The 25,356-nt window shown below is 38.3% G+C and overlaps 1 protein-coding gene across 1 annotated transcript in view; it reads right to left on the minus strand.

The window, feature by feature from the left end:
• ATP10D (ATPase phospholipid transporting 10D (putative)) overlaps nt 1–12,891 on the minus strand; it is a 118,460-nt gene extending 105,569 nt beyond the window's left edge. Inside the window, 1 exon segment of the mRNA XM_027103038.1 lies at nt 12,660–12,891. The gene's annotated coding sequence lies outside the window, so the exon portion shown is untranslated.
• Between the last annotated feature and the right edge of the window lie 12,465 nt (nt 12,892–25,356).

Raw genomic sequence — 25,356 nt, forward strand, 5'->3', positions numbered from 1 at the left:
CTTTTTTTTTTTTTTTTTTTTTTGCAGTACGCAGGCCTCTCACTGCTGTGGCCTCTCCCATCGCGGAGCACAGGCTCCGGACGTGCAGGCCCAGCGGCCACGGCTCACGGGCCCAGCCGCTCCGCGGCACGTGGCATCCTCCCGGACCAGGGCACGAACCCGCGTTCCCTGCATCGGCAGGCGGACTCACAACCACTGCGCCACCAGGGAAGCCCTGTACTTTTTAAAAAATTTATTTTTTATTGAAGTACAGTTGATTTACAATATTGTGTTAGTTTCAGGTGTACAGCAAAGTGATTTAATCATATATACATACACACATCCATTTTTAAAATTATTTTCTATTATAGGTTATTACAAGATATTGCATATCGTTCCCTGTGCTATACAGTAAATTCTTGTTTATCTATTTTATATTAGTAGTGTATATCTGTTAATCCCATACTCCTAATTTATCCCTCCCCCCATTCCTTCCCCTTTGGTAACTATAAGTTTGTTTTCTATGTCTGTGAGTCTGTTTTGACGGGACTTATTTTTAATTTCAAAGTATATTTTCTCCATGAAAAAGTATATCTTTTCCATTACTATATCATTTTAATGCAACTATTCATTTATATCCCAATGATGCCTATATTATTGTTTTAAAATAATAGTGAAACTACTTTTTTATACACAAAAAATAGGGCAATTATTTTCTGGATTAGTCACCACAGAAATTTGTAAAAAGCAAAAGAAAATAAAATGCTTAAAAGACTAAGGGATAAAAAAAGAAAAAAGAAATTGGGAAGTGGAGTTATTTGTAGCTAAAGTGGAAAGCATTTAGGCACTGAAAGATGGTATATACTCATAAAACTAAATAGACTACATCAAATGTTTTCCAGAGGCCTCTTGCAGATCATTAAGCTGAGCTATGAAATATAAACCAAATAAACAAAAAGGCTAAAATTTTTAAGTATGTGGCATTACTGGATAAATGATGAAGACAGGCATTATTTTAGTTGAACTATCAAATAATATTTCTGTATAATGAATGAGAGGTTTAATTAATTTCTAAAAACTATTTAAAGATTCAATTCTGGAAGCATTTGGGTCACTTAAAATATGATATAAATATTCCATAGAAAAGTATTATTTCACTGTGGATAAACATTACTTCAGCACATTACCTAAAGTAACAAAAGCATAGATTATATATGTCAATTACTTAAATTGTCTCAACACATATACACTTAACCCTTGAACAACATGGGTTTGAACTGTGTAGGTCAACTTATACGCTGACCTTTTTTTCAATAAATACAGTTCTACACCATCCATGGTTGGTTGAATCACAGAATGGAGGATATGAGGGCCAACTATGGGACCTGAGCATCTGTGGATTTTGGTATCCATGGTGGGTTCTGGAACCAGCCCCCCACAGATAAGGAGGGATGACTGTATTTAAATTGTCACCAAGGCTTCCAAGTATTACTAAGTATAGTATACAAACAGCAACAAGAGACAGATGAAAGCTACAAATGATATTAAAAAGAAGTGGATAGTGTTCACTGGAATTATAAATTGGATTCATGATAAGTGGTCAGTTCCAATAATTACTAGATGCTCTCCACCCTCCAAAACATATCCATTTTGAATTAGAAGTGATATTATAATCAGCTGTTTTCAAAACAACAACAAATGCATCTGCAGTCAGTAGAAAGAACACAAGCTCTAAAATGTTCACATGATACTGATGCTCAGTCAGATTCTCAGTCAGCCACCTACCACAAGCTCTTTACCTTTCTGAGCCTCAGTTTCCACATCTGTAAAGTGGAAATAACGTCACATACCTCACAAAGTTTTGTAAGGAGGTTTATAAAATCAGAGTATCAGCACTGTGCCTAGCACACTGGAAGTGCTCAACAACTTCATTCTTTCAACTAATGCTTGTTGAGCTCCTACTATATGCCACACATTGTAACAGGTAACAGAGGTAAATCAAGGAACAAAATAGAAAAAAACCTCTGCCTTCTAGAGGAGCTTACTTTCTAGTGTTCGTTTCCTTTACCTTGTCTTAGGCACAGTGCTTTTTCTTTGAGAATGAATAAACATGCCCAGAGCAGGTCAAAATACTCAATTCACAAAAAAAGATAACACTGGGGTAATCGTGTAGCACACACATTTAGGGAAATAGAACATCCTATGAGAATGCATGACATGAGGTTGGAAGACAGAAAGGGAGAAGAGAGTAGGCTTCCCAAAAGAGAGAATTTTAAGTGAGTCTTGGGAAATGTTGAGAATCTGACAGAAGAGATTTGTAGATTTTAGAAAAGGAAATATTATGAATAAAGGCAAGGAGGCTAGAAACCCCTATAACCCAGTGTTAAGTGACACTGAGTAGTTCAACATGGCTGGAGATTCAAATACGAATTAAGAAAGGATGGGAAATTAAGAAGGAAATCTAGTCATAATAAGTCTTTACCTACTAAGATGAAGAATTTATATTTAGATTAAAGGAAATGGGAAGTCAAAGATATTTGAGAAGGTGTGACATGATGTGGACATTTAAAGGATTTCTTTGCAAGAGGCATAAAAGACAGATTGGAATGGGGGAGAAAAGGCAGGGAGACTAGATTGGAAAAACTGAGTAATGTGCTTCAGAGCACAGTTTACCAGTAAGCTAACAAGGAGTGGAATTAGAGATTTCCAAAGGTATCTCTGAGTGCGCCTCGATGACACAGCAACACCAAAAGCTGGAGAGGGCAACACTGCAACAACCTGGCATGAGCCACGCTCTCATTTTCCCCACTTGGCTCTATCCCTCCTGTACTGGTTCTACTCCTATCCTCTGCTCGTTTCCAATACTGCATTCTTAATACAACATACCTTATCCACACATTCCTATCATCACCCCACCCATCCTGACCATGACCCAAATCAAGCAGGCAAAAACTGTGACAAATTGGGCAGTAAGGACCACCAGACCTCATCTTTTGCACTAGCCTGGCTCAAAATGAAATGTGATAATTTGGGAGAGGAAAGTCAGTTTAGGACTCACAGTAAGAATTACTTTTCAAAATTCCCTTGACTTATCGAAAGCATTCCTTTTTTCTCTCAGTTCCTGGTTTATGAATCTTAAAAGTATAATAATGCTTCAGATTTAGGTATCAGGAATCTGATGGATGGTAGAGGAGGAAGATCCTGAGCTCACCTCCTCCCACAGGCACACCAAAAGAACTCTCTCTGGGAATGACCTGAAGACTAGCAGAACAGCTCTTCTATAATTAAGGCTACTAAACAAACAAATGAACAAACCACACACACATTGAGACAGAGATGAGGGCAGAGGTGTGGTCTATTCAGGACCCACACCGCTGGTGGGCAACCCACAAGCAAAAGGGGATATTACAAACTCAGAGGTCCTCCCTAAGGAGTGAGGGGTTCAAGACCCACATTGGGCACCCCAACCTTGGGCACCAGCACCAGGAAGACGAGTCCCCTTAACTGGTTTTGAAAACCAGCAAGGCTATGACCAGGAGAGCTGGAGGGCTGTAGGAAACCAAGACTCTGCCCTTAAAGGGCACGAGCACACACTTACTCAATTTGGGTACCAGCCCAGAGGCAGTAGACTGAAAAATGCCTGGTGCTCTAGCCAGCCTGCCAAGACCACCCCAGCATGCCCACCCCACCCCACAGCTCACACCAGGCTCCAGCCACTGCCCCCACCACCCCCAAGGCAGCAGCCCCCAACTGCCTTGGGAGAAGCTCCAGCCTGCACTGGGCTCAGGTTCCAGCCCCTAGCCCCAAAGCAGTGGTACCCAGTGTGCCCCAGAGAAGCATCAGCTCACACCTGCTTCAGCTACAGCCCTTCCACCAAAGCCACCAGGCACACACAATTTGCACAGGGATACTCTTCCACAAAGACACACCTTCAAAACGAGGAGAGGTAACTGTTTTGCCTAATTCATAGAGACAAACACAAAGTCAAACAAAATGAGAAGACAGAGGATATATTCCAAGCCAAAGAACGAGACACATCATCCAGACAGAAAAATCAATAAGGAAACACTGGCCTTAAACAACATATTAGACCAGATAAGCTTAATATATGCAGAACATTCCATCCAAACACAGAAGGATACACATTCAAGTGCACATAGAACCTTCTCCAGGATAGATCACATGCTAGACCATAAAACAAGTCTCAATAAATTTAAGAAAACTGAAATCATATCAAGCACCTCTTCTGACCACAAAGGTATGCTAGAAATCAACTATAGGGAAAAAAATGGAAAAGATACAAACATTTGGAAATTAAACAACATGCTACTAAGAAAACCAATGGGTCAATGAAGAAATCAAAGAGGAAATTTAAAAATACCTTGGATGAATGAAAACAGAAACACAACTTTCCAAAACCTATAAGACACAGCAAAAGCAGTTCTAAGAGGCAAGTTCACAGCAAGATAAGCCTACATCAAGAAAAAAGAAAAATCTTAAACAACCTAACTTTACACCCAAAGGAATTAGCGAAAGAAGAATAAACAGAACCTAAAGTTAGTAGGAGGAAATAATAAAGATCAATGTGTAAAGAAATGAAGTAGAAACTAAAAAATACAAAAGCAAATGAAACTAAGAACTTATTTTTTGAAAAAATAAAATTGATAAACCTTCAGCCAGACTCATGAAGAAAAAGGAGAGGCCCAAATAAATAAAATGAAAAATGAAAGAAATTACAACTGATATCACAGAAATATAAGCAATCATAAGAGAATACTATGAACAATTATAAACCAACAAATTGGATAACCTAGAAGAAATGGATAAATTCCTAAAAATATACAATCTTCCAAGACTGAATCAGGAAGAAATAGAAAATCTGAATAGACCAATTACTAGTAATAAAATTAAATCAGTGATTTAAAAAAAAAATCCCAACAAACAAAAGTCCAAGATGACATGGCTTCACAGAGGAATTCTACCACACATTTTAAAAAGAGGTAATATCTATCTCAAAATATTACAAAAAATTGAAGAGGAATGATTTCAAACTCATTCTGTGAAGCCACTATTTACCTGATACCAAAACCAGAAAAAGGCACTCCAAAGAAGATAACTACAGGCCAATATCCCTGATGAGCATAGATGTAAAAATCCTCAACAAAATATTAGCAAACTGAATCCAACAATACATTGAAAAGATTATACAGATCATACATCATAATCAAGTGAGATTTATTCCTGGGATGATTTGATCCACAAAATCAATGTGATATACCTACAATAACAAAATGAAGGATACAAATCACATGATCATCTCAATAGACACAGAAGAAGAAGTTGACAAAATTCAAAATCTGTTCATGATAAAAACTCTCATCAAAGTGAGTACAGAGGGAACATACCTCAACATAATAAAAGCCATTTATGAAAGACCCACAGCTAACATCATATTCAATAGTGAAAAGCTGTGAGCTTTTCTTCTACAATCAGGAACAAGACAAGTATGCCCACTCTCCCACTTTTATTCAACATAGTACTGGAAGTCCTAGGCTCAACAATCAGACATGAAAAAGAAATAAAAGGCATCTAACTGGGAGAGAAGTAGTAAAACTGTCACTAATTGCAGATGACATGATACTGTATACAGAAAATTCTAACTCCACCAAAAAAAAACTATTAGAATAAATGAATTGAGTAAAGTTGCAGGATAAAAAATTAATATACAGAAATCCATTGCATTTCTATACAGTAATAATGAACTGTCAATCCCATTCATAATCACGTCAAAAAGAATAAAATACCTAGGACTAACGCTAACCAAGAAAGTGAAAACCTCTACTCTGAAAACTATAAGCTGTTGATAAAAGAATTTGAAGTTTACACAAATAAATGGAAAGATATATTGTGTTCATGGATCAGCATAATTAGTATTGTTAAAATGTCCATACTACTCAAAGCAATCTACATATTCAATGTAATCTCTATCAATATATCCATGGCATTTTTTTTCACAGAACTAGAATAATCCTGTAATTTGTATTAAGCTACAAAAGACCCTGACTAGCCTAAACAATCTTGAGAAAAAAGAACAAAGCTGCAGGCATTATGCTCCTTGAGTTCAGACTATACTTACGACAAAGCTACAGTTATCAAGACGGTATGGTACTGGCACAAAAACAGAAAGAAAGATCAATGGAACAGGATAGAAAGCCCAGAGATAAACCCACGCACATATGGACACCTTATCTTTGATAAAGGTGGCAGGAATGTACAGTGGAGAAAGGACAGCCTCTTCAATAAGTGGTGCTGGGAAAACTGGACAGGTACTTTTAAAAGTATGAGATTAGATCACTCCCTAACACCATACACAAAAATAACCTCAAAATGGATTAAAGACCTAAATGTAAGGCCAGAAACTATCAACCTCTTAGAGGAAAACATAGGCAGAACACTCTATGACATAAATCACAGCAAGATCCTTTCTGACCCACCTCCTAGAGTAATGGAAATAAAAACAAAAATAAACAAATGGGACCTAATGAAACTTCAAAGCTTTTGCACAGCAAAGGAAACCATAAACAAGACCAAAAGACAACCCTCAGAATGGGAGAAAATATTTGCAAATGAAGCAACCGACAAAGGATTAATCTCCAAAATTTACAAGCAGCTCATGCAGCTCAATAACAAAAAAACAAACAACCCAATCCAAAAATGGGTAGACATTTCTCCAAAGAAGATATACAGACTGCCAACAAACACATGAAAGAATGCTCAACATCATTAATCATTAGAGAAATGCAAATCAAAACTACAATGAGATATCATCTCACACCAGTCAGAATGGCCATCATCAAAAAATCTAGAAACAATAAATGCTGGAGAGGGTGCGGAGAAAAGGGAACACTCTTGCACTGCTGGTGGGAATGTGAATTGGTTCAGCCACTACGGAGAACAGTATGGAGGTTCCTTAAAAAACTACAAATAGAACTACCATATGAGCCAGCAATCCCACTACTGGGCATATACCCTGAGAAAACCAAAATTCAAAAAGAGTCATGTACCAAAATGTTCATTGCAGCTCTATTTACAATAGCCCGGAGATGGAAACAACCTAAGTGCCCATCATCGGATGAATGGATAAAGAAGATGTGGCACATATATACAATGGAATATTACTCAGCCATAAAAAGAAACGAAATTGAGCTATTTGTAATGAGGTGGATAGACCTAGAGTCTGTCATACAGAGTGAAGTAAGTCAGAAAGAAAAAGACAAATACCATATGCTAACACATATATATGGAATTTAAGGAAAAAAAAATGTCATGAAGAACCTAGGGGTAAGGCAGGAATAAAGACGCAGACCTCCTAGAGAACGGACTTGAGGTTATGGGGAGGGGGAAGGGTGAGCTGTGACGGGGCGAGAGAGAGTCATGGACATATACACACTAACAAATGTAGTAAGGTAGATAGCTAGTGGGAAGCAGCCGCATGGCACAGGGATATTGGCTCGGTGCTTTGTGACAGCCTGGAGGGGTGGGATAGGGAGGGTGGGAGGGAGGGAGATGCAAGAGGGAAGACATATGGGAACATATGTTTATGTATGACTGATTCACTTTGTTATAAAGCAGAAACTAACACACCATTGTAAAGCAATTATACCCCAATAAAGATGTTAAAAAAAAAGCTAATAAAGGAGATACAATAAAAAAAAATTAGAACTACCATACAATTTGGCAATTCCACTTCTGCATCTTTATCCCCCCAAATTAAAACACTAATTCACAAAGATACATGCACCTCAATGGTCACTGAAGCATTATTTACAACAGCCAAGATATGAAAGCAACCTAAGTGTTCTTCAATAGATGAATAAAAAAAATGTGGTATATATGTACAATGGAAGATTACTCAGCCATAAAAAAAAATAATGAAATCTTGTCATTTGTGACAACAGGGATGGACCTAGAGGGTATTATGCTTAGTAAAATAAGTCAGATAGAAAAAGACAAATACTGTATATTTTCACTTATATGTGAAATCTAATAAATCAACGAACAAATATAACAAAGCAGAAATAGACTCACAGATATAGAGAACAAACTAGTGGTTGCCGGAGGTGAGGGAGGAATGGATGAACCAGGTGAAGAGGATTAAGAGGTGCAAACTACCAGTTATAAAATAAATGTCACAGGGATATAATGTACAGCACAGGGAATACAGTCAGATACTGTAATAATTTCGTATGGTGCATAATGTATAAAAATATTGAATCACTATTTTGTACACCTGAAACTAATATGGTATTGTAAGTCAACTATACGTCTATAAATTTTTTCTTAAAATGATTCAGGCATTTTTCTAACCTGGCAGTTAGACATGTTAATTTGTTGGCTGAAGGACATCGCAGATTAGTAGAGAGAATCTTTGTCATGAAAGCATCTGAGAATACCTGTCTATGAAAGACTTTAGTGAAGAAGAAAGGATAATTAAGATTTTTACTAGAACCTTCTATATATTATTATAGTCTGTAAGGGGAATGAGAATGCTTAAACACAGTGCTAAGTAATTATGAGTACTATAAACTGAAGAAAGACTTCACAATGTTTTTGGATAATTTAAAACTAATTTTCACCTTATAACCAAGATACTAAGATTTTTTTTATTATTTATCCTACATAAAGAGTTGAAATTTTGTAAGTTCGTTTTGTAATGGAAATGCAGCTGTACTCATCTTCTTCATTCAGAATGGCCTTAAATGGAATAAGTAACTTTTAGCAAAACAAATTAAGGAGTATTTAATTAAGGCTTATCAGCACGAGACCCTTGCAGATGTGATCAACAGGAAATGAAAAGGAATAAAGCTCAAATCAGTCAAACACTGGTTATTTCAGAAAACAGCTGGGGGCGGAAGAGTGAATGTGACTAGAATAAGTTTTATCTTTTGATTTCCCTTATAATCCAAATATTCTCACCAGCAAATATAATTCAGAAACAATGAAACCTGACATGGAATTACACACAATGAGACTGTGGAGGCTTTGAGTAAAAGAGGGGAAAGATAATACTGTCTATGTGCTCTTCATTCTATGACAAATTGCTTCATTAGGATAGCAACTTTTTTCCCTGATAACTGCAATATATTCACTGTAGAAATTGTAGAAACTAAAGATTAATACCATGAAAAAAACAGAAATCATCTATAATCCCACTACCCAATAAGTACAATTAACATTTGGTTTACTCTCCACAAATAGTTTCTACGCATAGATTGGATTTTTTTTCAGAAGTAGGATATTATTTTGTAACTTACTTTCATTTTTTTTCATGAACATTTTCCCATATCATTAGTCTTCCCAACAACCTCACACATTTTGATTTGCTTTCCATGTTTGTCAATCGTGATGTGTGAAAATAGAGTAACTTATTGCTATACTGTGTATTCTCTGATTAGGAAGTTAGTATACCCTCTCCCCTAAACCTTAGAAAAGTCTTTTTTTTCCTTTGTCAATTGCCCACTTATGTCTATTTTTCTTTCGAGATCATTTTTATAGAGGTGTTCATCTAGCTCTCACTGCTTTTTATAATATCTTTTATAGGGTATACTAGCATTTATAGTATAGAGCTTACAATCCGTCTTTTAATTTTGGTTATATTTCTTGGCAATATTTTTCAAAATGGCATTTTTGTGATTATAAAAATAGTTGCTGTAGAGTATTTGAGAATATCAAGAAAAATGAAAAGCTATAACTCTACCACCTTAAAATCTATTTTTTTCTATGTGCTATATTAGTGGATTTACCCGTTGATACAAACAGGAACTTGTATGCAAATGGAAAGCGACACAGTCTTGTTCAGTGTTTGTTAATTTAGAACAATGCCTGACATATATATATAGTAAGAGCTTACTGAGTAAATAATATATTTATTTCAAAGTTGCATTTTACACATTCAAGATAACAGTATTAAATCTTGCTCTTTTCACTTAATACATTACAAGGACCTTTCTAAATCATGAAATTTTTTCAAAAATATTTAGGAAACTGAATTTTATCAAAGCAGATATATAATACCTTAATTTGTCTAAATATTGTTCTATTGGGGGCTTTATTTTGTTTCTAAGTTTTCCATATTACAGATAACACTAATGAACATATTTATAAATCTTCATATGGAATTCAGATGATTTCCATAGGATATATTTCTAGACCTAGGATTATTGAGTCAAACTCTACAAACATTTGCAGGTTTTAATACATATTCCCATAGTACTACCTCTAACAGTTGCGTGAGTGTACCCTTCATGGAGCAGCATAAAAGATTCCATTAAGGCCACACTCATTTATGAAACTAGTCCCACTATAACTTCGTACTCTAACAGTGATACTAGTTTTGTGAAAAGTATTGTTTCTATGACTAAGATGGTTTTTGAAATGAAATAAATCCATCCACAGTAGTAATGTCCATCTAAATTATTTGAGGCACGCTCAAACAAATGAGTTTATTTGGGAATAGCAGAGGAATTGAAATTCACGACACGTGAACTATAGCAAGCGACAGGTGAGTCCATTGAGGGTTCGGAATAGGCTGTGTTGATGGGCAGGGCATGTAAAGAGGGGAGAGTTCAATGAGAGCCTGTTAAAGTCAAAACAAATTGAGACCTGCTTTGAAAATTCCCTGAGCAGACAAAACCAGTCTAGTCATACAAGCAAAACTCAATTCAGCTCATTTTTTGAGACCAACCTGACCTGGATCACTTCTTCATTTCTTGCTCTGGAAACCATAAGAAAAAACTTTCCAAGACTGATACGAGGCAACCTCTGATTAATGTCCTAACATTTAAGAAAATTCCAATGTATCAATTTCTGTAAATCAGGCATTTATGGGAAATCGGTCTCTCAGTCTTTAAGTTTTGTTTTCCTAAAGGCACATGCAGGAGACTTTCCATTCTAACCATTTTAGATTGAAATTCTTTCACAGTAGGAAGGGGAAAATGTTTTAAGAGAATACACTCATAACAAACCTCTTCCAGGTGATAAGGAAAGCTGCTCAGCTGCTAATGCTTTGGGTTTTGAGAATCCCCAAATGATCTTGTTTGTAGCATTTTCTTTGCTCTTCCCTCATTAAAAAGACTACTTTCAACTAGATCAGACAATAAGACCTGTAATGAAGGCTTGAATATGTGGACATTTTTACCCCTTAATTTTTAAATTGTAAGTACATTCATCTAACAGGTGAGTCATCTCTGTTCTGTTACAAATTATAATCAAATCCTGAGCATTTCCTCCATTTTACTGATATCAAAATAAATGATATCCTATTCAAATTCTATTTAGTCACTAAGCAATTGTATTGAATAAGTATTCAGTTCTTGCTATGCAAAGGTCAAACAGTCCTGACATCCTGTTTTAGACTGCTTAGATTCTCCATCTTTTTCATACAATTTAACACATGTTAAATTGGCAGTTACATTGTTACTTTTTAAAACTTTCTAAAACTTTTTGAATGTTGGAGAGTTGTTTTTCAACATATATGGTATGATCTCCTTTTGATAAAAACAAACTATCTCAATGTAGGTATGCATTTGTAAAGGGAATAGAAGAGTCCAGAAAGAGCAGACATTACCTTTTGGGGTAGATTGGAGTGAGGGCTTGCACCTGGACACTGAATGAGTTTACTGTTACAATGACCATGTATTACATATTGGCTCTAAACAAGTCACCAAATATCTTTTTATGATGGTACTCCTCACAGAAATGTGACCTAGCCTAATTTTAAAATAATTTATCTCCTCTGGAGTCACTTTTCTGATACAGTAACATTGGCGGATAAGGAGCCCCCTATCCTTGTGGGTCATCTTGCAAGGTTGATCTAGAGTCAGAGGCTTGCTCTCAGACTATGGAATTGTTTTTCCTTGGAAAGAACTAACGTGTAAAGAAGCAAGAAGAATCTTCGGCCTTATTTAGATAAAATTCTAAATACCCGAGTTAACATACCCCTATGATTAAGAGTAGTTTAAATACATCATTTCTGAAGGCACAGGAAGCCCGACCCTCCAGAATGGAGGTTTCACTAACCAGCCAGATGTCTCTCTGCTGTATACAGTAAAGTATAATTACTTATTTTATAATGTAAGATAAAGGGTGCCCTAAACAACAATTAAGTTCTGCAAAGTTAGTGTTTGCGGGCAAGAACGCGGGCTTTTTGGTAGCGCTCCTGTAAAAACTATTTCTGACCAAGCTCCAACACAAACACCTTTTTCTTCCTAAGGGATCAACCCGTGGTTTATTTACTGCGTTAAAATTTCAACCCCCATTCTTTCCATTACCTTTGAGACAGAGCCCAAATTGCTTTAAACTGTTCGATTTCACAATGAGATGACAAAGGGTGTGTGTGCGTAATTTATCTTTTCACAAAACCCAGCATTCAGAATAGATAAAATAATCCCTCTCCTGAAATCAAGAAACTGAAAACGGTGTAAGATTCTCTCTCTTTTTTTAAGTTCAACAAAAGCCCTGAACTCCAGTTTTGAGGCACTTCATCCAACCTGAACACAATTATTGGGGGAGGGAGAGGAGAGAGAGAGACAGAGAGAGTAAAGAAACAGAGAGGAAAAGAGCGCGGGTAGTGAAACGGAAGGCAGGGAAACGGTCCAAGAGGCTCGCTGGTTCACCCTTACCAATTCCTCTCTGGGCACACATCACAGCATGATGATCACAAGTCCCAAGATGCAAGAGAAGAACCAAGCACAAATCCGGAGAGTGTAGGCGGGTTATGCTTCTATGCCAGCCATTTGACTCTGAAGGAAAAAAAAAAAAATCACTTCTCAGACAACTCCCAAGCTCAGCTGCCGGAGCCGGAGCCCCGCCTGGGCGGAGCTGGCAACCCCTCCTCACTCTGTTCCTTCCCGCGTCCCTTCTACCCCTGCTCGCCCGTCCGCCGGGATGCAGAGCGGCCGGAGCTCCCGAGAAAGGCCAATCGCTCGCCGCCCCACCTCTCGTGACGTCAGGGGTAGGGGGCGGGGCTGGCCGCCCGGGGGCTTCCCAGCTCCAGCTGATGGACAGAGATTCCTGTTTGCCTGCGGCAGTAGTCTCAGGAGACCAGGACCTGACTGCCCTTGGGGTTTGGTTCATGCTTGTGTCGCTGAAATTTCGTTCAACAGTTCACCCATTTACCTAGACTTGAAACGCTTGGCAGTTATTTTTTGGAGGGTAAAGGGGTCAAATCTAAACTTAATCTTGTTGTTGTATAACTAGAAAAGAAGTTGAGAAAAAGACCACAATTCTGATTTGGTCTTTTTTCTCACTCCTTGACCTTCTATTCCCTCCCTCACCCGATGTAATGTGGCTTTGTCCTGCCATGGTCTGCTAGGTTAAAACTCACAGCTTTTAAAAAAATATTTCTCCTAAGTAAATTCCAACAACCCATCTGGTCTCTCAAAACTTCCGACCGACTAAGTGCTGTGAGAGAGGGAAGGGCATGCAGAGAAGGCAGAACCAACACTGGCAATAATTCAGACCAAATAGTAATAATCACTGGCTGCCAGTTGTTCTCTCCCACAAAGATAAAGAAGGGGCAAATCTCTCCACAACTCTATTTTGTATCTCTATCTTCCATTTTCTCCAATGTTTCTTAAATATGTGGCAGAAGTGAAGAAAACTAAATGATCCTACGAATGTTTCACGAATAACAAAGAGCCCATCAGGACGGACTGATGGAGCTGGGAGACTTGCAAACTCTCCCAGGCCAGGCTGGAGAGGCCAAAACAAGTTCCTGCAGCCACTGAGTAGATGCCGCTCCCAAACAAGGAGAAACAAGTCCTGGGTGTGACTTCCTGCGACAGCTAATTCAGGAAAGCTGCTTTTTCAGGCAAGGGCAAATCTCTATAGAGATTAGTCAATTCTGGGAATAAACCTGGCCTAACAGAGCAGACTGTCATTTACGTGGTCTCTGAAACTCCTGGCCCTGGTAGCCCTTTTTGCAGTCATGTGACTCTCCCTTACACGATACAAAAGATGAAGCAATTTTCCCATCTGATAGCCGACCTTCTTGAGGAGACAAAATTTAAGATGGGCCTTCCATGGTTTCCCAAATCAGCACTGATGCTGTAATCATCTCAGTGGATGCATACCCGGACAATTCAGGCAGGGAGCTGTTTTTGCAGCTTATCTGAATTGCTTAAATCAGAGGTTCTAACAAGCCACACATCAGTCAACTGAGGAGTTTGATGCCAAGGCCCCACCCAAGCCAATTAAACCTGAATCTCTGGGGATGGAGTTCTGGCAATCTCTCTCTTTTTGGGGGTGGGGTGGTGGGTTGTTTGTTTAAAAGCTCTCCAAGTGATTCTAATCTGCAGCAAGGGTTTGAGAATTACTGGCTAAGATTTAAGTTGTCTGAGAGGAAAATCTACATTATATTTTAGTTTAAAAACTGCAGTAGCAGAATAATGTAAAACACTTTGTAATACAACTTATGCCTTATATATTTGTACATTTAATATAAATGTAAAAAATATGATGGTAAGAGACACATCAAAATTGTTTACTCAGAGGGAAAGGATGGAAGAGTGAGGGGAACGGAAGAGTGAGGGGACATTACTAGCTTTCCATTTACTTCTGTATCGTTTGACTGAACGAAAGAAGCATGTGTCCCATTTACGATTTAAATATATCTAATCAAGTTTTAAAAATTAATACTTATAAGTGAAATAGGTGAGGGAATTTAAGAGGTACAAACTTCCAGTTACAAAATAAATGAGTCACAGGGATGAAGTGTACAGCGTGGGGAATATAGTCAATAATAATGTAATATCTTTGTATGGTGAAGGTGGTCAAAAGGTGCAACCTTCTGCAATAACAAGATGACTAAGTTCTAGGGATGTAATGAACAACATGACTAATATAAGTAACACTGCTATATGTTACATACATGAAAGTTGTTAAGAGCTAATCCTACCAGTTTTCATCACAAGGAAAAAGAATTTTTTTCTTTTATTTTTCATCTATATGAGATGATGGATGTTCACTAAACTTATTGTGGTGATCATTTCATGATGTGTGTAAGTTAAATCATTACGCTGTACACCTTAAACTTATACAGTGCTGTATGTCACTTGTATCTCAATAAAATTGGAAGAAAAAATTAATACTTATGCATCTTTGCAAATAACCACTATTAAAGTGAGCTTCAGTTTGTTTTTGCAAATGTATCTCTAGTGTTTAACATTTCTCATAGGATTGTTTCCATTTTGTTTAAAAAAATCCATAAAATCTTTGATATAATACATTGGCTACCAAAATGTAAGTATTAATCCATACACCATTGTCAAACTTAAATATTTATTTTCTTGTAATTTCAGAAATATTTTCAAATTTTATGTGCCTATCTCCTCATGAAGTTTTAGGAAAAAACTTAATATTCAAAGTATATAGTATAGATGTAAGGAAATTTCATCTTTTCTAGTTGGAAAGTTTGTAATTAGTAGTATCTCAATATCAACAACTTCATAATTAATTGCCAACAGGAAACGTGGCATAGTGGTCAAGTGACTGGATGTAACCTGGCTTTAAATCTTAGCTCTGCAAATTTTAGATATATGTTCTTGGGTACCATGTCTAAGCCCCACAGGTAAAATGACTCCAATGATGTCTACCTCAGTGCTGTTAAAATTACATCAAGTCATATAGCTGAAGTGCTTATCACTGTGTAAAGCAAATAATAGGAGCTTAATAAGTGATAGTCATCAATTCACTGGCTTCTGCTTTCTCGTCTGTTAAACATACTCAAAGATTAGCATGGCAGCAGTGAACTAAGACTTTATCAGAAAACGTTGTTTGTTTTAGAAAACAGAAGTCATGATTCTTCCTGTGCTATGATACTTCTTATCCAGATAGATGTGAAAGAGAAATATATTCATTCTTTCAGGCCACTACTTTAAAATGTAACACATAAAACTATGTGTTTTTTGTTTGCCTCCAAATATTTTACATGTAACAGTGTTCCTAAAGTGACACACAAGGGCTTCCCTGGTGGCGCAGTGGTTGAGAGTCCGCCTGCCGATGCAGGGGACACGGGTTCGTTCCCCGGTCCGCGAGGATCCCGCATGCCGCGGAGCGGCTGGGCCCGTGAGCCGTGGCCGCTGAGCCTGCGCGTCTGGAGCCTGCGCGTCTGGAGCCTGTGCTCCGCAACGGGAGAGGCCACAAAAGGGAGAGGCCCGCGAACCAAAAAAAAAAAAAAAAAAAAAAAAAAGTCTAAAGTGACACACAAGCTGATTTTTCATGATTCATAATCAACCACTTCTTTTTCTCTATATTACTTATTAACAAAGTATGACTCAAGCACAAATAAGGATATTTCCCAGGATTGGCTTTCTAACTTTTGGACCAAAAAAAAAAAAAAAAAAATTGAGAGTTCAGTGCCTCAAGCAATAACGGCTTATGCCTTGTAGATGAGCCCTGATTCTGGTAACATCATCACCAGATATTTTTTCTTTCCTTAATATTTACTGAGCACTAGTAAAACATTTCTGTTAGGCAATGTTCTAAGGCATTTACATCTATTACCTCATTAATCTTCATATCAGCCCTATGAATTCAGCATTTATTTAGATATAAGAATCTGAGATACAGAGAGATAAAGTGACTTGCCCAAGACAGTAAAGCTAGTAAGTGAAAGACTGGAGAACCCATGTTCTATTGTGGACTATTCAGTATAGCTTTCAATGAATTAGGAAGGTGCATATTAAATGATTTTGGGGGTGGGGGGAAGGTAAAACCATGCTATGGCTATAACTGCCTTGTTGAGAGTAGAAATTCTATCTTTTTTAGAAACAACAAGGATATATACGTCATTATTACCAATTGTAAACTTAGGCCTTAATTTTATATGTGTGCATTTCTTAAAAAGAGGAATTACGTTTGCGCATTTTCTTAAAAAGAGGAATTACATTTCCTTCCCTTTACATCAGCTGAATCACTTTCTTCCATATGAGAACAGGTTGGGTTTTAATCTTATAAAAAAACCCTTGAAATGCAATAATTGCACAGAATATCAAAAAGGGAATCTCCGTGATGGTAGAGATTCAAGCTGATCCCAGCATTCTAGATATGTCCATTAACTCCTTCTGGATCCTGTTTGTAATGTGATGAAAAGTGCCTAATAGAACAGTAGAAGAATTCCTCACATGGATTGATGGCCCTTTAGTTTAAGAAAGAGAATTCATCAGTCCCTGACTTAGGCAAAGGTAGTCTCCAGAGCTTTTGTCTGAATTTAGATGTTGTTGAGATAAAGAAGTATACATGTCTCTAGATACGATGTCTTTCCCCTACTGGCCAGAAAAGGCAGGAGTTTGAGGACTTTGGAAAGATGAGAGGATGGGCGATAACTCTACCTAGAGAGAAGATGGGATCTGGCCTCTAAGGAATGGCATACAACCTTGGGCCAGATGTGCAAGAAGGCCAATGACAAATTCCCTGAGCAGCTATGGCCAAGGGACTTTAAGAAAGCGATTACCCCTTTTCCTGCCACAAGTCCACCTTGTCAGTTCTCAACCCTGGGGAGACTCTACCGGCTGCTTTCCCCCTGTATATTTCTGGGTTGTGTTGCCGGAGAATGTTATGAAAATAAGCTAAATGGTTCCTCTGAAAACTTTAGTTACCTCAATGGAATCCACACGCTTGATGAATGATTTTTCTGTTTATCTTTAAATAATTCCTTATCACATTCTGAGCCAAGCCCTCCTCTTCTAACAAACATTTACTGAGCACCCGCCAAGCGCCAGGCACCAGTCTAAACCCAGCCTCACCACCTTCACTCACAACAGGCGATTATGCAACGTACTGAGATGGACCGAAGTCACCTTGATGTGTGAATGTCACTGATTCCTAGATTTCTATGTAAAGTGCCCTCCTTTTTTTAGAGGAAGGAGTTCTGTTTCTCTCTGAAGTCGATCATCTCTGGCTGCCAGCTCTTGGCCAGGGGTTTATATTATCAATTATTACCTCTCTTTCAATCACTACTTTCTCTTCACTGGATTATTTCCCTCAGCCCACAGATATTTAAGTTAGAGATGAATATATATGTTCTCTATACTAAGAGGAAGGAGGAGGAGGAAAAAGAAAACAAAGAAAAGAGGGAGAGGAGGAAAGAAGTTTATGAAAAGAAAGAAGAAAAAAAAAAGAGAAACCCTCCTCTTGATCTTGCTATCTCTTCAGATCAAACTATGATTTTTTCTCTCTCCTTACCACATTATATGTTCATCGCTGGAACATGTCTTAAAGACTTGCTAACTCCTTAAGTCCCTGTGGTCTGGTTTCTTTTTTCTCCCCTGAAACTTATCAAAGGTCACAATTCCAATTGTCAAATATCAGTCTTTCTCACATTCTCCATTGTCACAACTAACTTTGATAACCATTCCACATTATGTGGAACTCCTCCCTTGAGGAGTGTCTGGCTGTTTTCTTTTAAAAAAAGGTTTGGGGGCTTCCCTGGTGGCGCAGTGGTTGAGAGTCCGCCTGCCGCTGCAGGGGACACGGGTTCGTGCCCCGGTCCGGGAAGATCCCACATGCCACGGAGCAGCTGGACCCATGAGCCCTGGCCGCTGAGCCTGCGCGTCCGGAGCCTGTGCTCCGCGACGGGAGAGGCCACAGCAGTGAGAGGCCTGCGTACCGCAAAAAAAGGTTTTTTTTTTAAAATTTTAATTAAAAAGAAAAAAATTTAAAGACTCTCATCTGGTTCATCTGCTTTTTTCTTTACCTTAGATGTCAGTGATCTTTCTAATGACTACCCTGGTAATCTCATTCATTTTCATGGGTTTAGTTTTGGTATCTAGGCTGAGGACTTCCAGACTTCTTTTGCCCTCTACTGACCTTTACATGTGCATTTCCAGTTGTCAGCCAACCACTTCCTCCTGATGACAATGCCATCTTGGTACCTCCAATGCTGTGTCCCCTTTCTACCCCTGCTGCTTTTATTTTGACTTCCCATTTCCCTATCAGGCTATGAGGTGTCCACAGCTGGGGTTCAGTCATGCCGAGGCAGCTCTGGCAAACTAGTGGGGCAGCACACCAGAAGCTGATTAGAATGAGACCCGGGAACCTCTTGGGACTTAATCATTCTAAAAGAAAATTCCAGGCCCCTTTGGTTGGCCCAGCAGAAAACAATCCTTGTAAGGGCTGGATGATTCTAAGTAGAGCATGATGTTTTTCATTTAGAATCATCTTCTACCCTGTCCCTTTAAATACCACCACAGAACCTTAATACCAATTTGCAAAGTGCTAATAGAATAAAAGTGTTTATAATGGAGGTATGACTCAGGTGTCATGGGAGTGTAAAAGATAGGGAAATAGCAAAAGTTTTATATAAGATGTCATTGGAATGGGTCTTATGAGTAGGAATGCTCTCATGGAAAAATAAAGGTCTCTGGCAAAATACAAAACAACAAATAAGAGGAAAAACACAAAGACTTTGGTGTATATGCCACATTTGAGACTTTTTTTTTTAGTTTTTACATGACCAGTGCATAGCAGAGAAGGAGAGAAAGAGAATTAGGACTCCACTAAGAAGGTTTCAAGATGAAGGAGTGGAGTATTGTGGTCAGACCTGTGCTGTAATAAACTGATCTAAAAGTGACGGGTAGGACAGACGCCGCAGTGTGAGAGAGATGAAATGAAGGCCTGAAACAAGGAAGTGGCTGTGGTGTGGAAAGGAAATGATGCATTCAAGAATCTCTGCATGGTCATATCTTCCCTGTCATAAGAAAAATGAGTAGGAGCAGAGCCCCAGCCGACAATGGAGATTGTGTGGCCTGCAGGAATGATATTGCTCTGAGTCATGGGGTCAGAGCGTCTTGGGAAGAGCCCCAGCGTGGGCAGGCTCACTAGCAGAATCCCAGCTGATGTTCCATCTGACAGATAATATATGACTTAAATAGTGATAAAGTGACATTATCATCAGGAGAAAAACATGGTTCGCAAGGATACATGCACCCCAGTGTTCATCACAGAGCTGTTTACGATAGCCAAGACATGGAAGCAACCTAAGTGTCCATCGACAGATGAATGCATAAAGATGTGGTACATATACATACAATGGAATATTGCTCAACCATTAAAAAGAAGGAAATAATGCCATCTGCAGCAACACGGAGGGATGTGGAGATTATCATACTAAGTGAAGTAATCCAGAGAAAGACAAATATCATATATCGTCACTTATATGCAGAATCTAAAAGAAATGATACAAATGAACTTATTTTACAAAACAGAAACAGACTCACAGACTTAGAGAATGAACTTATGGTTTGTTTCGGGGGGGAGTGTGGGGGGAGGGATAGATTGGGAGTTTGGGATTGACACATGTACACTGCTATATTTAAAATAAATAACCAACAAGGACCTACAGTATAGCACAGGGTACTCTGCTCAATACTCTGTAATAACCTAAATGGGAAAAGAATTTGAAAATAGATGCTTGTGTATGTATAACTAAATCACTTTGCTGTACACCTGAAACACAAGATCGTTAATCAATGATACTCCAATATAAAATAAAAATGAAAAAATATATAAAGCTTAAACAAACAAAAAGTGATATTATAATTACTTAGGTGCTTCATTAAGCCTAGTGCAAGTTTCCACGCTGAATGAGTGTATTTCCTACCATCTATTGGATGAAATACCAAATCTCTTCCTTGAGTGATTTTGCTCATCAAGTATCTCCATTACCGGGCTTCCCTGGTGGCGCGGTGGTTGAGAGTCCGCCTGCCAATGCAGGGGACGCGGGTTCGTGCCCCGGTCCGGGAGGATCCCACATGCCGCGGAGCGCCTAGGCCCGTGAGCCATGGCCACTGGGCCTGCGTGTCCGGAGCCTGTGCTCCGCAACGGGAGAGGCCGCGACAGTGAGAGGCCCACGTACCGCAAAAAAAAAAAAAAAGTATCTCCATTACCAAGAAATCACAACAGAAAGTAAACAGTATGGGGGTTGGGTGGGGCACACAGTGGACTTCAAAGGTACTGAGGATGTTCTATTGTTTCTTAAACTCAGTGGTGACATATTAGTCAGGATTCTCCAGAGAAACAGAACCAATACGATGTATATAAGTAAATAAGAAAGAAAGAGAGAGATTGAAAGATTTTTAAGGAGTTGGCTTACATGGTTTGGAAGGCTGGTAAATCCAAAATCTACAAAGTAGGTCGGCAGGCTGGAGACGCAGGGAAGCGTGGATGGTGCAGTCTGAGTCCAAAGGCGGTCTGCCTCCGGAACTCTCTCACTCCTGAGGGAGGCCAGTCTTTTTCTATTAAGGCTTCCAGCTGATTGAATGAGGCCCACCCACATTATGGAGGTTAATTTGCTTTACTCAAAATCAGCTGATTTAAAGTTAATCTCATCTAAAAAATAACCTTGGCAGAAACACCTAGAATAACGTTTGACCAAATATCTAGGTACCGTGGCCTGGCCATGTTGACACATAAAATTAACCATCACAGGTCGGTACGTGGGTCTTCCTTTTATTATGGCTTTTAAACTGTAAATATACATTACAAATTAAAACAAAGTCAATGTCTTCCTTTATCTTGGATACTGAGGTTACAGTTTGGAATACAAGATCCCAAGATTGGCCAAGACAGTTGTGAAAGCCCCTGTGAGCAAAAAATAAGAAAATAGACTTTAAAGAAAAAGATATGCAAAACAAGGGCCTTGTGGAATGCAAGGGGACCAAATATTTAAACTACCAAAACAGAAGGGCAAGGTATCCTGGCTCACATTTTATCTCCAATTGATACAAAAGGTTGTTAATAACCTCCCAATTGGAAGTTCAGGGCATCCGCTGAAGTATTAGTTGAAACCTGAAGGGAAGCATCTAAAAAGTATCCTAACAATTGCCTTAGTGGATCAGACAGGCAGAATTGAGAGGCAAAAAAGAAGGCTGGCTAGACCCCCAAGGGGCTCGCATCCTTGCTGTGCCTGAGACTGCTTCTGTTGGCACATGCTGGCATTGATGACTCCTCTGAAAATAGTTACTGCTTAAGTCCACCCAGGGTATAATGTTTAATGTTCAGACTAATTTGGACCATCTGTCATTGAGGAGACACATTTACTGAACCCACAGTGAGTGCAGAGCAAGACAAATATTTCTCTATCAAAATGATGTTTCTGGGCTTCCCTGGTGGCGCAGTGGTTGAGAGTCCGCCTGCCGATGCAGGAGACACGGGTTCGTGCCCCGGTCCAGGAAGATCCCACATGCCGCGGAGCGGCTGGGCCCGTGAGCCATGGCCGCTGAGCTTGAGCATCTGGAGCCTGTGCTCCGAAGCGGGAGAGGCCACAACAGTGAGAGGCCCGCGTACCGGAAAAAAAAAAAAGAAAAAAAAAAACAAAATGATGTTTCTTAGAAATGGTGTGTTTATTGAATTTCCATAAGTCCAATTTTATTTCAAATGCTCTAGAGAAGTTCATTACTAAAGGAGCCTGGTAATGAATCCTATTACAATATCAGATTTTTTTAATGTTTCTTTTCTTAAAAGAAGGCACTAATGATGTGCAGTGTGCTCTTCAGGCCTGCTAGGTTCTGAGCAATTCCACATGGTCCCTCCATAGGTTACTGTATTACTGTTTATATAAAATCCATTTGCTGTCATTGGCATAGGGCTTTTATAAGAATTCTTTAAAATATTGTGTGAGTGTACATTCCATTAAACCAGCTTTTATAAATGCTAAGACAGAGTTCCGTTACCCTTTTATAGGCTCTCAATTTACATTGTTTAATCTATACTAAAATCTCTTTGAATTTTAGAAAAATCTTTATTGCATAAAAATAGATTAGAATAAAATGAATTTAACAAAAATGAATTTATGAAAGTTTCTGTTTTATCCATAAATTTTAAAAACTTACTGTCTAGAGCATACACTACAATTACTTATCATTCTCACATTCCAGCAAGTCAAGTGGATAACTCTGTTTTACCGTCAAAGAAAGTCAAGACGTGATTAGCCTTACTGAATTGTGTTCTAATGATGTTGATGTTATAGTTAGTCTGTTTGGGGCTGGGCCACTGTGATTTTAACTTTTGAGGGCCTCCGTTTTTTCTTCTGTAAGAGGAAGATGAATCAGACGCCTTCTAATGTTAGTTTGGCTTCAACACTGTAATTATCTGACCAAGTTCTTGTTTCCTCTTGCTCTGCTCTATAATTTAGCCACAATGTTAACAGAAGGGCTACCTTATAAAAACTATCTGCTTCACTCTGGACCTGAATATTCCTCATAATGCTCTACTAGAAATTTCTTTATTCCTGGCATCAAATTTTGATTTAAAAATTTACTAATTTTTGGATATAGACTGACATTGCCTTCTATTATCTGCCTTTTTGGTTTGTATAATTCCTTGCAACCAGATTGCTATGTTCATTCATTTCTGCCTGTGGATATTCAATCCATCTTCCAAATCCTACTTATTCCTTTACCAGAATGTCTCTGGTCAGCTAGATGGTACATTTCCCTTCTTCTGAACTCCTGGCTTAGATCTATCATGTAATCTTCGCTTTCATTTTTGTTTTCTTTTTGTAAATTTAAGTGATCTAGAAAAGTATAAAGATTATAAAACAAATTTACACTCTCCTACTTTTCAGAAAGAATTACAGCTACCAATTTGGATTATGTGCTTTCAATCTCATTTCTTTTTATAGCTATCACTAAAGTCCCCTTAAACATTACTCCAAGTCTAATTTCCAGGACCTACATGTATATGTGGTGTAACCTTCCAGATCCTTAAACAGATACATATATAATATATGCTGCTACTTTTTTTTGTATTTTAAGTAGTATACATGACAGTTATGTGGTATGTCAGCAAGTTCCACATCTTTTTTCACTGAACATATTTTTAAAATCTAGATCTATTCTCATTGATGTAGTAAATAAGTTCCTTTCTTTTAAGTGCATACAGCATTCTTTTATATGACTATACGTTATTTAATTTATAATTCCTCTATTGATGAAATGCTACAATATGGAACCCTCATTGTGATAATTGGTTAATTAAATAAATAAAAAAAACCCTCCCCTACTGCATTGTAATTCCTTGAGTTTCAAAAATATGTTAAAAATAATCTAATTTTCCCAGGAAGAAACACAAAAATAGAGTGTTTTTCTTAGTTAACTAAATTTAGTTTTAACTAAAATGAGAAAATACCTTTAAGTGCCAATGAAAAGAACAGTAAATTGGCAGAAAAAAATATACACCTGAAGCCATAGAACTGAGTTTGGGGAATGCTGAGTTAAGCTGACTAAAGGTTAAAAACTGACACACTCAGGCAGAAAAGAGTGTGTATCTGTAATGGGAGCCATGAGGAAGGAGAAGCAGAGGGATAGAAGGTGGAAAAAAATTAGAACCTACAAAAAACAAAGCTCCAGTGATTTGGGGATAAAACCAAAAGTAGTCTCCCCAACAAGTTGCAACACACACTGTTGGAACAAGTGCAGGGCAAACTTCCCTATGGCTTCCTCTTATTGTTAAACCAAGCTTGGAAATAATGTAATAAGAGAGTATGGGGACAGACACTACATTTGAATGGATCTCACGCAGTAAACCAATTAACCAGCTAGAATGACCTTTTCAGGCCAGTTGGTGATTGCAGCTATGGGTATTTTCCTGCGTAGCTGAAAGGTAGGGTGGAACGTAAACCTGAGAGTCCCTTCAGGAAGAAGAAGGTGATGACGGAAGAATTTCCTTTTTCATCTGCTGGATATCAACCATGCTATGGAGGGGAAAACTGCAAAACATTTTGTTTCCAAAAAGTCCCTAACTCCTTTTCTAGCTTTTCTTTTTGGTTCTCCCAATTATCCAATACCCTCATGCTAAACTTTGCTGCTGAAAACTCTTTGTTGAGGCATTTTCATGGGCAATCTTTCTGGGCTTACTTCTCACTCTTCATGTTTCAAAATGATCTGTCTTTTGACCAAGACTGCCTTAAAGTTTCCCAGCTTGACTAAATTTTAGAGAAGCTTCCTCCTGACTAAACTCCTGACTTCCACTTTCAGAGAACATTTTCTTTAGAAAACTTGTAATTATAATTACTTTCTCTCCCCTTTGAGATGTAAATCTTCAAAAAAAAAAAAAAGGTCTCTGCCAGTTTTACAGTTTAGGAATATTTTTCTCAAGAGCTTGTGAGCCATCTCTCTGAGATGTAACATCAAAGGAGAGAGCACCCCTATCTCTCAGCCTCTGTGGAAGGGTAGGAACCTAATTTTGGTGGGTGCCTTGCTCCAAGTTGTAAAACTGCCTCTTGTCACAAAGATACGAGAAAGTTTACTGCTCCTTTGGGTAAAGTCAGTTAGCGAATACGGATGTCGTGTTCTCACTCACATACTACCACTTAAAAAT

The sequence above is a fragment of the Aethalodelphis obliquidens genome, unplaced genomic scaffold, assembly GCF_003676395.1.
Source record: "Aethalodelphis obliquidens isolate GAN/ISIS:26980383/991018 unplaced genomic scaffold, ASM367639v1 scaffold6, whole genome shotgun sequence".
Classification (NCBI taxonomy): domain Eukaryota; kingdom Metazoa; phylum Chordata; class Mammalia; order Artiodactyla; family Delphinidae; genus Aethalodelphis; species Aethalodelphis obliquidens.